At 47.7% G+C, this 14,440-nt stretch overlaps 1 protein-coding gene and 1 long non-coding RNA gene across 4 annotated transcripts in view; both read right to left on the bottom strand.

Moving 5' to 3' along the window:
• Nucleotides 1-1,670, bottom strand: part of HIVEP2 (HIVEP zinc finger 2) — a 142,072-nt gene extending 140,402 nt beyond the window's left edge. For all 3 annotated transcript variants that reach the window (XM_030023743.2, XM_030023737.2, XM_030023745.2), the window contains exon 1: nucleotides 1,203-1,670. The gene's annotated coding sequence lies outside the window, so the exon portion shown is untranslated. The remainder of the gene's footprint in view (nucleotides 1-1,202) is intronic.
• Nucleotides 1,671-5,101: 3,431 nt separating this feature from the next.
• Nucleotides 5,102-13,447, bottom strand: LOC115344638. Its single transcript, XR_003924578.2, has 3 exons — nucleotides 13,354-13,447; nucleotides 8,791-8,849; nucleotides 5,102-7,605 (listed from the first exon to the last, which is right to left on the bottom strand). It is a non-coding gene; the product is annotated as an uncharacterized LOC115344638 (long non-coding RNA).
• Nucleotides 13,448-14,440: the final 993 nt, after the last annotated feature.

Genomic DNA, 14,440 nt, shown 5'->3' with positions numbered 1-14,440 from the left:
ACCGCCGGCCGCACACGTACCCCGCGTTACATAAGGGACCGTGCCCCCGGCAGCCCCCGCGCCGCCGGCCCCCGCCCCCGCGGCAGCCCCGCCGGCGTGCGGGGGGAGGCAGGCAGGGAGGGCCCCGGCGGCGGCCCCGGCCGAGCCCCTCGTTAACCCCCTTCCTGTGGCGTTTACACGTCATGGAACATTCCCGGAACGGGCCAACGTCCCACCCACTTCGGGGAACAGTCACCGCGGCGCAGCGCACGCACACGCGCGCCCCCGGCACGGCGGGTCTCCCCGCACACACGCACACCCCCTGTGCCCGCCGACCCTCCCCCCCCCGGAGCCCCCCCCCCCCCCGCGGGGACGTGCTGGCAGCCGGAGCCACCCCCGCCACGCTACTCCCGGCGCCCTGCCCGCCGCCGCGCCGGGTGGCCCCGGGCGCCCCCCCCCCCCGCCGGGCGCCCCCCCCCCCCCCCCCCGCCCGCAGGGCGCCGGAGGCCGCGGTGAGAGAGCCCCGTCGGGGCGGCCCCCCCGCGGGCGCCTCTCCCCGGCGGTGACCGTGCCCATTCCACGCCACAGGAGGGGATTACGCAAGGCAGCCTGCTCCTCATCTGCATACACTTACAAGCTGGGTATTCCCCACATTTCCTAACGGCGTGTCACCGACAAAGGCCTGTCCCCGGCCCCGTCCTCCTCCTGCGCCGGCTCAGCGGGGCGCCGGGCCGGGCCGGGGGAAGGGCCGCCGGCCCCGGTGCCCCGGGGACGGTGCCGGTGACTGCCAGCGCCCACAGCCGCCGCCGCAGAGGTGACTTACCGGTCCGGCGGTTTTACAGCCCCACCGGCTTCCCCCGCCGGCGCCCTCCCCCGCGCCTCCCGCCGCCTGCCCTCCATTTACCCCTGCAGCCCCGGGGCCGGGGGGAGCCCGGCGGCGGCCGCGCCGCCGGTTGCGCCGGCGTCAGACACCCACCACCACCACCGCCCCCCCCCGCCCCGGCTCGGCTCGGCAAAGCGCCCTCACTGCCGCGGCCCGCAGCCCAGCCCCGCGGCGCCCCGCACCCGAGCCCCGCCGCCAGCAGCCGCCCCCCGCCGGCGGCTCGGCGCGGCTGTCAGCTGGTGCCGGTGACAGGGGACGAGCGGCGGGCAGGCGGCGGGCAGGGAGAGGAGGGAGGAGGAGGAGGCGGAGGGGGCTGCCCGCAGCAACCGCTGCTGCTCACCTGGGAAGTCACCGAGGAGGAAGGAGGGAAGCCCTCCCGGTGCCCTTGTTGTTGTTGTTGTTGCTGATCCCGCCGGGCGCTCTTGTTGCTCCTTTGCTAAGGGCTTGCCTGGAGTGAGGTGGCTCGCGGTGCTTCTTTATATATAAAGACAGATAGAGATATTCCAGCGGCCAAGGGGCGCCCGCTTCACGCATTTATCTTAAGGCAGGTCATTTCTCTCCCTCTTTTTGGAAAGGATCATCACCGTCACCCTGACAGTGCCGGAGGGGCTGGTGTTGCACGGGGGAGAGAGAGGCGGAGGCCCGGGAGCCGCAGCCCGCCCTGGCCGAGGCGGGAGGGAGCGCTCCGGGCTGCAGGCGGATCTGCCGGGCTATTCCTGGCACCACTTCCCAGAACACAAGTTACAGGGCGGCGAGCGCGGAGCGAGCGCGGGGAGCGCGCCGACCGTGACGTCACCGGGTCCCCCCGCGCGCCGGCGGGGAGCGAGCGGGGCGCGACCGGCAGCGCCCGGCCGCGGGGTGATGGGCGCTGCCCGCCCGCGTGTGCGTGTCTGTGTGTGTCGGCGTGTGCCTTGTGGGGGGGGGGGGGGGGGCGAGGCGGCGGCGAGGGGAGAGGTGCGCCGTGCCGTGCAGCCGGGGAGGGGAGGGAGGAGGCAGGGCTTCGGAGGGCGAAGCCGCGGCCTCTCCCCGCCGGCGGAGATCGCCGCTCCCCCTCCCCCTCTCGGCCGAGGGAACTCCCAGGAGAGCCAGTCCCGACTCGCCGGGCGCAAGTCGCGCGTCCTCCCGGCCTGAGGATTTCCTCCGAGGACGCGGGATCCTCCTGCCCGCCCCCCCCTCCGCTTCCTTTTTCTCCCCTCCGCCCCCTCGCTCTTGCCTGGTCAAGATCGCGTTATCTGTCAGGGAGAACAATACGACGCCAGGGCTCCCCGTGCCGGCCGCCGTCCCCGGCTTCACAACCTGCCTGCCGGCGGCGCCCACCCGCCCGGCCTCGGCAGGCGCCTGCGGAACCGGGCACGGCTCTGCCCGCAGGGCGGGCAGCCGCCCCGGCCCTCGCTCACCACTCAGTACGCGGCCCTTTAAAAGGGGCCGCGCAGCACACCGGCACGGCGGGGCTCGCCGCCGCCCCGGAGGGCAAGGAGCCCGCCCGCGGCAGGCACGCCGAGGGCGATCCAGCCGCCCCGGGCTCTGCCGCAGACACACGCATTTATTTTAACAGCCTCCCGCCGCCAGCGCCGCGGCGAAGCGCCTTCCTCGGGGCGGCCCGTGCCACCGAGAGGACGGACGGACGGACGGCACCTCACGCCGGCTAACGGCCCCGCGGGGCTCGCGCCCCCACTTCCCCCCGCCGCCGCCGCCGCCGCTCACGGGGCTGCCCGCAGCCAATCAGCGCCCGCGACGCCCGGCGGCGGGGCGGGGCCGGGCCGGGCCGGGCCGGGCCGGGGCCGGCGGCGGAGCCGGTCTCCCGCCGCAGCCGCCGGCCCCCCCGCCGGCCCCGGAGCCGGCCCGCCCCGGGGGCAGGGGCGCCGCAGGGGGAATACCCTCTCGGCGGGGCGAGCCGGTGCTTGCGCTTCCCGGGAGCGTCCCACCCCTGTCCCGCGGCTGCGAGCCGGCCGCCGGCTGTCGGAGCCGTCGCTGAACCAGGACCCGGCCCGGGTCTCGCACCGACACCCGCCCTGCGTCCTGGGGCTGACGACGGCTTTGAGTTAGCGAAACCCGGGCGGGGTTACGGGGAACAGCATTGGTCTTCCTTACGTCTGCCACGGCTGCTCGGGGAGAGAAGTCCGGGCGGCTTGTTCCCCGGCCCGGCCGCTTCGGCGGCGCGGGGGTCCCTTCTCGGCTCCCCCAGCTCGGCTTCGCTGTGGGACAGGGGCGGGCCGGGTTTTTAATTTTCAGAGCAACATAACTTTCTCTTGGGGAAGCCATTCAACCGCATTTGAAGGCTACCGTAAGGTGATTCGAAGTGATGCCAAGTCACAGTGCTGTCACCCTGACGTGGGAAGTCAGGCTAGCACCTGAGATTATCGCCTTGATTCGCATCAGGAAAAAAATCTCAGCCTCGTGGATGAAAAGGAAAGAGTGTACGCATAAATCCTGAGAGCAGTGGTTCTTACGGCAGGTGCCAGGGCAAATAAAACCATTATTTCCTAATTTTAGTAGTTAAGAATTTTAAGTCACTCCTGCAGCTTTTAGGGACGAATAACAATTGAGTGCTTGGGTTTGGCATTACAGGGGCACAGACTCTATTAATAACTATCCTGTCATCCTAACACTGTCCTTGGCCCCTGTTGACCTTGGTGGCCTCTGAGTCAGGTTCACGGGGCTTCCTTGTGCTCAGTCCAGGAGGTGCAGGAGAATCTCGGGATTTCCTCAAGTGATACGGGTACGAGCATCTTGCGCGATCATAATTTTATGATAACTGATGACCTCTGTTACATAAAAGGCTCACTCCTGCCAGCATATTCAACACTAAAAGGACTGAACCACAAGCAACAGAGAGTTGCTTGCTCTTTGTTAAGCCTGTGAGCATGTCTGTCTTTGTTTTCCTGGGTTTCAGTGTAAGCAATATTTGTCGTTCCTGACACCAAGTATTGTTTGACTGGAATTATTCTGTCTGAGTAAACATACTGACCTTGGGCTTGTGATCTTTATTTGATGTCACATCAGAATAAGTCAATGGGAGACAGGAGCACTTAGGAGTTGTTTTAAATTGAGGTTTTCCCATCCTGCCGCTTTCCACAGCGACTGCGTTTACCTCTGCCCCCAAATGATGGCTGCCAGTATCTTCTTCCCCTCCGGGAAGCTGCGGACTCTGGACCAACACATTTGATGGTGTGCTGTATGCCCAGCATTGTCTGCTTCTCTCCTGCCTCTCACAAGACTTCACAAGTTCATTTTTATTGTCACAGTGACCAGCCCACAGAACCTACTGCAACAAGGTTCAATGTTCAAAATAATTTTAAAGAAAGTGGGTTTTGACAATTATTCTCAAAGCAAAGTAAAAAAATGGTTTCTCCGTAATGCTTTTCAAAATAAAGGGTCTTTTTCCAATTATGTTGGTTATCTCAACAAGTTTTACTTTGTGTCCTTTCTCACATTCTCTTTCCCTTAGTATTGCAGCTTCTGAGCCACAGCCATTTCCTTCCCTGTGGCTCCACCAGGTATACGCTGGAGTTACAAGTCTTGGGCACCTGAGTGTTCCCAGAGAGGAGACTGAAGCTACACATGTGCTCAGAGACCTCGACTGTTGTACATAAATTGTTTGGCTCAAGCCCCGGGGCAGGTTTTGACAGGCTGCACAACTTGCAGCTTCGAGAGTCCTTAGCTTGGAGAAGACACCCCTCACCACCACCAAAAGAGGCAGGGAGGTCTTTGCACGGTTCCTTCAGCCCACTCCCCCTTTGTGCACCATCATAGGGGAACGGGTGTAACCAAGTGCGAATTTACCTTCACTCCCGAACGATGCCCCTTTCCCCCTCCCACGGGGAGCATGAGGCAGGATCACTGTCCCTCAGAGGGACCACAACTGGGATGCATGGGTAGTTTTCCTCATGAACTCCCACTAGTAACTCCACAGAGAGGCAGCAGACATCTGAATCACTTTCTCTCGCCTACTTGTAACAACAGCGTAACTTGATAATGATATCCTTGCATCATACCATCCTATCATTTCCCTCCAGATTTTTTTTTTATATTTACATCCAGCATTTAATAAAACTATCACTCAAACTAAACTGAGAAGAGAACTAAGGGAGCTTTCAGGTGTGAGATTTACAACTGTTATTTAAGTACAGATTTTGCAGAATCATCAGAAAATAAGTCATTCTTGCTGCTTGGAAAGCACCTTGGCCATCACAGCTGCCGCTAGTAGCAAGTGCAATACAGAATGATAATATTCAGTAATGATGTTCACAGTTTATTAAACACTATAAATTGTTCTGAAAACTTGGTTTGATCTCAGAACACACAGAATCCATCAGTTTTGTAAACCGTGCTGCTCCCAAAGTAGATAATAGAAAGCACTACATAATTTTTCTATAATAGTTCAGTTGAGTTGAAATGTTAAATAACCATTCCTAACAGAGCTAACAGTTTTAAAGCAATTCATTCATTCTTTCTTGGGGAAAAATTACTTGGTCCCTAGACCTGTACACACAAGCTCTTTACTATTTCATCACAGAGTTGTTACAGATACAGCCACACCAAAAGAATCCTTTATATAAAGGGATTGATACTATCTATTGATTTCAGTGTGAGTAGTGTAAAGCAAAATGGACCAAATACATCCAATTTTCTGAAAGTCTCAGAGGGTAGGAGTGCAAATCAAAATTAGTGGTGTTATTTTGCTGTTTAGCATCCTCTTTCTTAAGGTTTGATTACGTGAGAAAATCTATGGGAAACTGGGAATGGCTTTCCTCATAAGTAAACAAATACTAATAGTTTCCTATCAATGTTGTTTAAAACTCATCATGCTTATTTGTGTAGGAGCTTCCTTCTATTTTCCTTCACTCCTTTTTCTGACTGCCTGGACTGCAATGTCTCTTGCTGCCCTTGTCCCTTCCGCCCCCGCCACTGCCTTTTCTAATTCCCTAGTTACATTCAGTGCTCCTTGCACTTACTAGTAAAACTCTAAGATTCTCGGGGCTGGCTTTCCAATGCTGGAAGGGGGGTATACTCCCTCTTCTGTCCTCCTCTTTCTCCCCTCATGAGAGAAGGGCCCTGAGCTGGATGCTGGGGTGATGAAGGGCTGGCGAAGATGAGGGTCCCTGCCACCATTCCCTCCCCAGGGACTCCTGGAGAGCCTGAAGGGGCTCCCCCAGCTGCTCTGGGGCTGAGAAGGAGGGTGAGAAGGGGGACCGAGCTAGATCAGAAGACTTGGTGAGTCCTGAAAGAGCTGCATTTGTCTCCTGCTTTCCTTTGGATGCCAAACACACCACCAAATCAGCTTGTAGGGCAGTATTAATTTGGGTAGCTGAGGGGATTTTTATTTTGAGAGGTACCTACCGTCTACCGACCATCTCAAGCTCTTCTACTCAGAGATAGCTAGCAGCTATGAGTTTCATATATCATTGAATCATTTAATACCATAAAATTTATTTCCAGCCACAGCAGTCCACCTTCTCATTTGTACACATTGCTTTCATTTTGCTTGAGTGCCGTCTTATGAGAAAAGAGAAAAAGACATTGCCAGTTCACCCTCCCAACACCTCTCCCTATGCGTTCCTTGAATCTGGGCTGCTGTGTCTTGTTTGTCTACTCTCCTACGTAAACAAGGGTAATCTTTACTCATAAGGGAGTGTGCCCATGACTCCTCCACGGAACACAAAAATGTCACAGTGAAGCACTTTTTTATCCACAAGAGCTTCAAGCTAATACAGGATCAAATGGTGTGAAGAAGAAAGAAGCCAAGGTGGTTAGCTTGAACAAGCCTATGTGCAAATAACTCTGGCAGAGGGCCCAAAGGAAGGGGAGCACTATTTGCCTGGTAATGAACAAATGGCTCTATTTCCTGAAGAAAAAATATTTTTTCTGCTATATTGAGCTTTCCCTCAAAAAAAAAAAAAAAGTGATTTTCTCCACATAAAGTATTTCCAGATGCAGAACTAACATGCTGTGTGTATCAACAGCTTGATAATAACATGTCATCACTTGACCTTGGAAGGGGGGAAAAATGAAAAAGGCAGAATTTTCTGAAATTATGCCCTTTCATGGGAACATTTTTTAAAGCCGGTGAATTCTGGGAAAAGATTTTTAAATAAAATTTTATTATTTTTACTCATTTCCATTTTTTCACAGCTAATTAGCAAGCTGAATAGGAAAATCTCCAATGCTGACCAGAAATGCAGACAAGTGATTATGTGCACTTCTCATGTGAGATAAATGAGCCCTGTAAGCGCTATAGCCAGATTCTCTTTGATCATCCTTTTAAATATCAGAACCCAATTAAGGTTTTGAAAGACCCTTACTTTTAAGAATTTTGAAAAAATATTTTGCCTTGCTAACAAACAGGCCATGTTATCAGGCACTGGTTATTTCTCTTTAAATAAAAAGTAATAGCTCCAATGTATTTCGTATACATTGGTACTTGGTTCTGTCCCCCACCTTGCCCCACTTTTTCTAGGAACAGCTGAAGTAAGAGCCTGCCAAAGACATGGTGTGATTTAGCAACTTCTGAGTTATATATAACCTGAACAATTAAGTGACTTAATTTTCGAAAAGCTTATCTATTTATATTCCCATTAGACCTGATAGCCTTTCATTTAGCATTCTTCTCAAATAGGCAACTTTCAATTTTGCATCATCTTCCAATTCAAAGAAACTTCGAGTGCTTCATGTGTAGAGAATCTCATGTGTGGGCTGGAGAGAGACAGAGGGGCAGACCACTCTTAGTAGTGAGTAGTGACAACCTGTAAACAGAGTAAAGGAGAATATGTTGGCATCTCAAAATGGCAGAGGGCACTTTGGATAAGAAAAGTGACACTAAGTTGCAGCTACCTAGAATTCGGCTGTGTTATCCTAACTCCTTTACTCTTCTGGCACATGTCATGGGAACCTTCCTAGCCACATTGGTTGGCCTCCTGGTTTTACATCTCGGGAATCTTCCCACAGGCCAGTGCCCTGAGCATCCTGCAAATACCTTCCTTCACAACTGATTCAGAGGGAAGTGTGCCACCTACTGAAGGACCTCGGCCACTTTCTATACATCTTGGACTTTCTTAAGTTCTTTCCCATTCCTGAACTTTCCAGGCCTTCACAGTACTGATCTAAATTAGAAATTAGTCTTTGATTTATGAAAGTTTGTAAACTCAGCAATTGGAAGGTCACAAAGATGGACAGGAGCAAATGCAATCCAGGCTAGTTCTGTCTAATTCATGTGTAAGCAGAGTAATTTGAGACAAAAATAAATCCTCTGTCTGAAAGCAAGTACAAGTGTTACCCCTACATCGTCACTTTTGCCAGAAATGGGATAAATATCAAGAATTATCTCTATAACTGTAAGAAAAGATTAGATTTAGGGATAATCAGTACCACACATGGATGTGTTGGCAATACTGACATACACTGTATTTGCAGTTTAGATATTAGTTAGGCTTTTTAACAAATGAGTGAACAACTTCCTTTACTGCCAGATAGTAGTTACCTTTGATAGTGCACTTTCTTCAGTTAATCATTCAGTTGAACAAGCTCAAAGGAAACTTTACACAGTTGTTGTCATGACTTGTTTGACACACCTAGAGAATGTCTTTTGGTTACCTATGTCTCATGCCACTGAGTTATTCATGCATAGCAATGCATCATTCTTGCTATCAAAAAAGTTGAAACAGATGTCAGTGTTCTTTCAACTGTTGTAATAGTGGATCATAAATAAATATTTTAACACGACCAATTGCTTTCATTAAAATCTGTGGAACCGGGTAACTGGAAAACTTTCAGTTTTGAGGTTCATCAGAGCCTTCCACTTTGGAATCAGCAATGTAAATTCTGCTCATGTACTTTACAGCAGATAATCAAAACATCTAAAATTGTAATTCACTGAAATTAACAGATAATATATGTCTTTAAAGCTTATCACACTTCTGTATTGGACTTACTTGTTCCTAAGAAATATTGTTCTCAAAAATTCTCGTGAAGAATTTCATCAAAACTTCAGCTGGAAAGTAAAGAAATAATATGTTTTAGAATAAACATCTGAATGTATTTACTGTTTGAAAATGTGTATAATAAAAGTCTGAAGTGTTTCAACCAGTTTTGTCACAGTCTTAACAAACCTGTCATACAGTACATTAAAATCTCAGTAATACCTGAAACTGTGCCATTCAAGGTTTCACATATGTAAGAGATAGATAGAAAGTGAAGAAAATTTATTGTCAGTAAGCACAAAACAGGGAGAGATCTAACTCTAGACTCACCATCACAGTCACAGGGTCTATACTAGCTATCACTGAGCAAAAAAAGGTCTGGAAGTCATTGCAGGCTGTTCTGTAAAACTATCAGCTCCATGTTCAGTGGTGACCAAGAAGACAGCGCAATTATTGGGAGTCATCCAGAAATGAAAGGGATAAAAAGACTATAGAGCTGTATAGGTCTAGGGTGGCACATACAAAATGCACTTCTGGTCATTTTCTGCCCACTGTGCTCTGAGTGGGACCGCTCAGCTGACTAAATCCTCGGGCAGGCAGGGCACAAGGGTGAGCCAGAAGTGAATGCTCACTTTGATATAATCAAAATCTAAAAAATAGTAGGGTGCTGTCCCTCATTCCCTCCCTCCCTCCCTCCCTCCCTCCTTCCCTCCATCCCTCCAAGAAAACTACCAGGCTTAGCAGATTTAAAACAAGCAAAAAGAACCACTTCTTGACACAGCACATGGTTAAAGCGTGGACCTGGGGCAGAAGAATGCTGTGGGGTGCCAAAGTATGAATCTCTTCGAAACAAGATTTGCCTCATTAGCTGTGAGATAGTCCATTATGAGCTATTAAAACAAAGGCCCATATGTATGCAGATGCTCATGGGGTCTGTCCCTAAACCACTCGCTGGCTGGCAGAAGTGGGTGTATCATGGAAAAAGTATAGGAGACAAAAAGAGGAAATTCTTTCCCTAAGCAATGTAACTGGCCGCACTTTGAGGAGAATAAATTACATGGAGCTTTCATTTGGCTGCAGAAGTGGCAGCTCTTATCTTCCTACCAATTTATGGGGTTTTTTTTCAGTCACAATTAGCCTCTCTTTCTGCAAACGTGTGACTACTTTTGGGCTTCTTCATGATTTTCGGTTTCAAAGATTATATAGAGAAGCATTCATTGAAAATTTCAGTTCATACTTGAGCTGTTTTTCTTCTTCATAATGAAAGAGACATTGCAGAGCATGTTATATTTTCTGCTTTGAAAACAGAAATGCATTAAAAGATCTCCAGCAGGATACTGATTTGTCATGATGTAACCAATTCTAATAGCTAAAAGATCAATATAAACTCTATTTTCTGAAGACCACAAGTTTATAAATGTGAAATACCCAGACAGCAAACTTTGTATTAACTGATCTTTTTAACTTCTAATATTTTTGAGCCATTGTCACAGCCCAATTGGGTGTTCAGCATATGTTTTGCATTTCAGAATCCATATACCATTCATCTGTAATAAAGAGATACGAAAGGGATGTGAGTCATTAGTCATATTCAGGAAACATGTTTCTGAAAAATTAATACATGACCAGCTGCCGGTAAGTAGCAATCTGCTACCTATACTAAAGAACTATGTTATAAAGCTACGTATTTTAATGATAGTCTTTAAATGTTACAATTGTAAACTGTAATGGAAACAACATTTCTCTAATGGAATATTAAATATCACTTAAGACGCACTAAGGACTGCACAATGATTCTTACATCAATGGGAGCTGGGTAAAATTGCATAGAGTCAGTATAGTCCAGTCAAGTCTGAAGTCAAGCTGGTATGTAAAGGTATACTTACTGTTAAGTGCAGGAATAAACCTAGTGATTTCAGTGATGTTCTCTTGGGATTGAAGTTAAACAAATGCTTAAGTGCCCTAGACTTTACAATCCTGTGCCCTCCAATCCTTTCTCATAGACAGTGACATTTCTTATACACCTCTAGGAGGAGAAGTACAATTTAGCCCAAATCAGTACGCTAATAATGCACTTTCCCTTCTCCAGTGACTGTTAGTATGCATGTACATGGTTTTCTTACTTATTGAGAATTATTTCATTTTTCATGTGGGTGGACACTACTAAATTGAAACAGGTTGCATTCATTCGATGTTGGTTGTTAACAACTATAGTTGTGGTCTCAGTACAATTATGAGGAATCACAGGAGATGGGGGAAAAAAAAAAAAAGAGGCAGATTGTCTTTTTGGCCAATAAGGACATTGACAGACCACTTAAAAAGCATTTTTACCCCAAAGCTAGAAATTTAAATTGCCAGTTTATTAACAATGTTTTGCCAAGGAACTAGCAAGAAGCCTGTTCAGCTGGGGAAAGTCAGTTGGTAGATACCAACATGTATAAATTGAGATTTACTCCTGGGCTTACAGCATGGTCATCAGCGTTCCTGGCTCGAGGTCCCTGGACTGTAGAAAAAAGCAAATTAAAAGTTCTGTGGCATCTTCATTTAAACTGTAATTATATTTCAAAAATCCTGAAATTTTTGGAACTACAGAAAAGTTGGCAGCAGCTAACCCTGTGTGCTGTGAGCAGTGGGCACAGAAGCCTCATTCACAGCCATATAATAAATTAAAGGCCATCTTTTTGTCTCATTTTCTCTGCCCTAGGTAGGTGTAAATGTCTGTTAATAGTTCAGGCAAAATGCTTTTCTTTCAAAAAATCAAAATTGCATCTTTAGTTTCAGACCAAAAACCAAAATATGGCTGAAGACAGTTGATGACTGTAGGCAACAGATGTTCCTGAAGTGTAAATTAACATAGACTTTGGTCAAAAGAATAAAATGTAAAAAATATTCTAGCAGCCAGATATAGTAAGAAAGTGGGAGATGTTGTGGGGGAAAAAAACCACTGAATCCATGAGGTCAGATATAGCTTCAGACAAATTAAAGGAAATAAGAGTAGAATAGTCTGTTAGGGGAGATAATACACAGATCAAAATAGGTGGCTGTGTTAACAGTAAACCAGCCTGACAGATTTGCTAGTCCTCTTCAATGCTAGTCGTCCATTATCATCCCAACAGGACTTCAGAGACTGCATAGACATTACCCATTTAGTTGAATATAACATGATACTGCCTGCATATTCTGTACCATTCAAGATACCACAACTGAAGAAGAACATTTGTGGAAAGCCTAACAAACATCTAAGTCCCGAGAAAACAGAAAGTTTCAAGTTTGGCTTCAGTGAAGTGCTGTTAGTGCAATCAACAATAAAACCTTCTTCTGATTAAAGAAATAGTTGGGCCAACAAATTAGGTAGCTGGTGACCAAAACTTGTCTACAGTTTGGGATCTTTAATTATGCTGTCTCAGGCTGACTTACAGTGTAGTACTTCCAAGCTTTTTATTTCCATTATCTGTCTCCACAAGGCCACAGGAAACAGTGCAGCAATTAGAAATGGCACAGAAGTGGATTTTCCTTCCATACCATAGGTTCTGATGCCAGAATAGACTGGTATGGAAATCTGAATCCAAACTCATTTAAAGAGATCTGGACTTTTTAATTTGGTTCTTATTACTTTTCAACCAGACTCATACAACATGGAAGACAACAAAGCTATAGCTGTGCTAGTCAACGAACCAGCCTAGGACCCGTTCTCTGTCCCTGAGGACTTCTATCTTTAATGCCTTGCATCTTTAATGCCTTCCCAAAATAGAGAGGCATCACACACACACACACACACACACACACTACCTGGCAGGAACAGCCCTGAGCCCATGCTATTCCCCAGGCTGTGCTCAGGTGTATCTGGCAGACTGCTGTTTGGCACAAGCCAAAACCCTGCCAGGAAACACGTTCACCGCTGAACAACAGGCTAACAAGCAGAGGGCTAAAACCATGCCCTGGCCCTCTGTTACACACCGAGATAGAGGTAGCCTAAGAGAATGAAAACATGCACAATTGGAAAGTCGAGGGATAGCTGGCAATATGCAAAGAGGGAAACGAAGTGCATATTGGCAGGGAGTGAAAAAATAAAGTTATGCTGGATGGGAAGAGAAGAAATACTGAGAAGGAAATCATCTCAATTCAGGAAGCACTTAATAATGTGGTTTAAGTTAAAGCATATGCTTCAATATTTTCTTACCAATAGTCCGTGTGCCTCAAGTTAGGCACATATTTGTGCAGCTTGCTGAGCTGGGGCACTGCAGTGAAGTTTTACAAGCTGCTGAAAGTGATATAAGTCCATGGTGTCACTGAGGGAGATGAGCTTCCCCTTCCCGATGTCCCTAGTCCTGTTGTTCCACCACCTCTTCTCTGCTGGCATTAGTATTTGTGCGAGCTGCACTGTCAGCAGCACCAGCAAAGCACTTGCAAAGGGGGCTGGAGGACGTGGGCAGGAGATGGAAGGGCAAAACTGGCTTTTTCAGCGTCTGCAACTGAGCTGGACGCAAGCTGAAGACACTTGGCAAACCGCACTCCGTGTGTCCTCAGCCACACCACTCCTTCTTTAGCAAAGCTAAACAGAGATTTCAAACTTACCTTGGATGGGCTGCCTGAGCCTTCACAACCTTTTTCTGAAGTAGTTAAATAAGCACCATATCTCTCTGCAGACGTGGTGTAAGAAACGGATCCATCTACGTGACTGGAAATAAATAAAAAAATATTAATTTGCATTTTCAGAACAAACATTTCTAAAAATTGTGGATTTTTTTTTCCTGAAGAAGTGCCTGACAGATGGTTTGAGTGAGGAGTGGTGAGGCACTCGAACAGTACCAATTTCCTAGTGTTTTGTCAGCTATTTACAGTTTCTGCTGCACACATTAAACATTGAGAGCACTTCTCCTTCATAAACTTCAACTTTACCTTTTAATGTATAAGACAAAAACCTTTCAGATGTCCCATATTGATACCACTGTAATGATATTGCTTAAATTATTGGTCTCCATCATTCAATGTACAGTGCATATATAGGCTAGTTCATTAGCCAGGAAGAGATAATAAAATAGCTCTAACCATTTAAAACCTATTAATCTGGATAGCACCATTAGGGTAAGCAATACTTTATTATTACCAAATTAAATCCATTATAAGTATCCTGAGTATCCAATCAGGTTAGTAATAAACTGGCTAAAGCTATCTACATGAATGACTGTACTGCTTGATGAAATGCATTTTGTATTGGTATACATTAATCTGACTTTTAGTGTGCTGTACTGTTATTTATAACTCTGATAAACTGACTTTTATAACATGTAAACCAGCTAAACATTTTATGAAAGAATAGAATGTTTTCATAGGTTCTGTGATCGATTTTTTTTTTTTTTTTCTCTTTAGGGGCTATAAGATACTTTCTAACAAATCACAGTTCCATCAGTCAGATAATCCTTGATCACTGTGAAACTTAACTACATATTTTTGCCTTCAGATTTTATAAGACTTAGATTAAAGAAAACAGCAATGAAGACCAAGCATAAAATATTTGAAAAAATAGGATGCTAAATGGATATTCCAGATGACAAGACTATCGTGTGTCATTGTTCCCACAGAGTCAGAGCCCTGCTAGCACTGACTGAACATGGGTGTCCTAATCTCTTGGGACAGACTGAGATTCAGACTGCTCCTCAAA

Source organism: Aquila chrysaetos, chromosome 8, assembly GCF_900496995.4.
Source record: "Aquila chrysaetos chrysaetos chromosome 8, bAquChr1.4, whole genome shotgun sequence".
NCBI classification, from domain to species: domain Eukaryota; kingdom Metazoa; phylum Chordata; class Aves; order Accipitriformes; family Accipitridae; genus Aquila; species Aquila chrysaetos.
The sequence above is the reverse complement of the archived record's forward strand: the minus strand, read 5'-3'. Positions and strand labels throughout refer to the sequence as shown.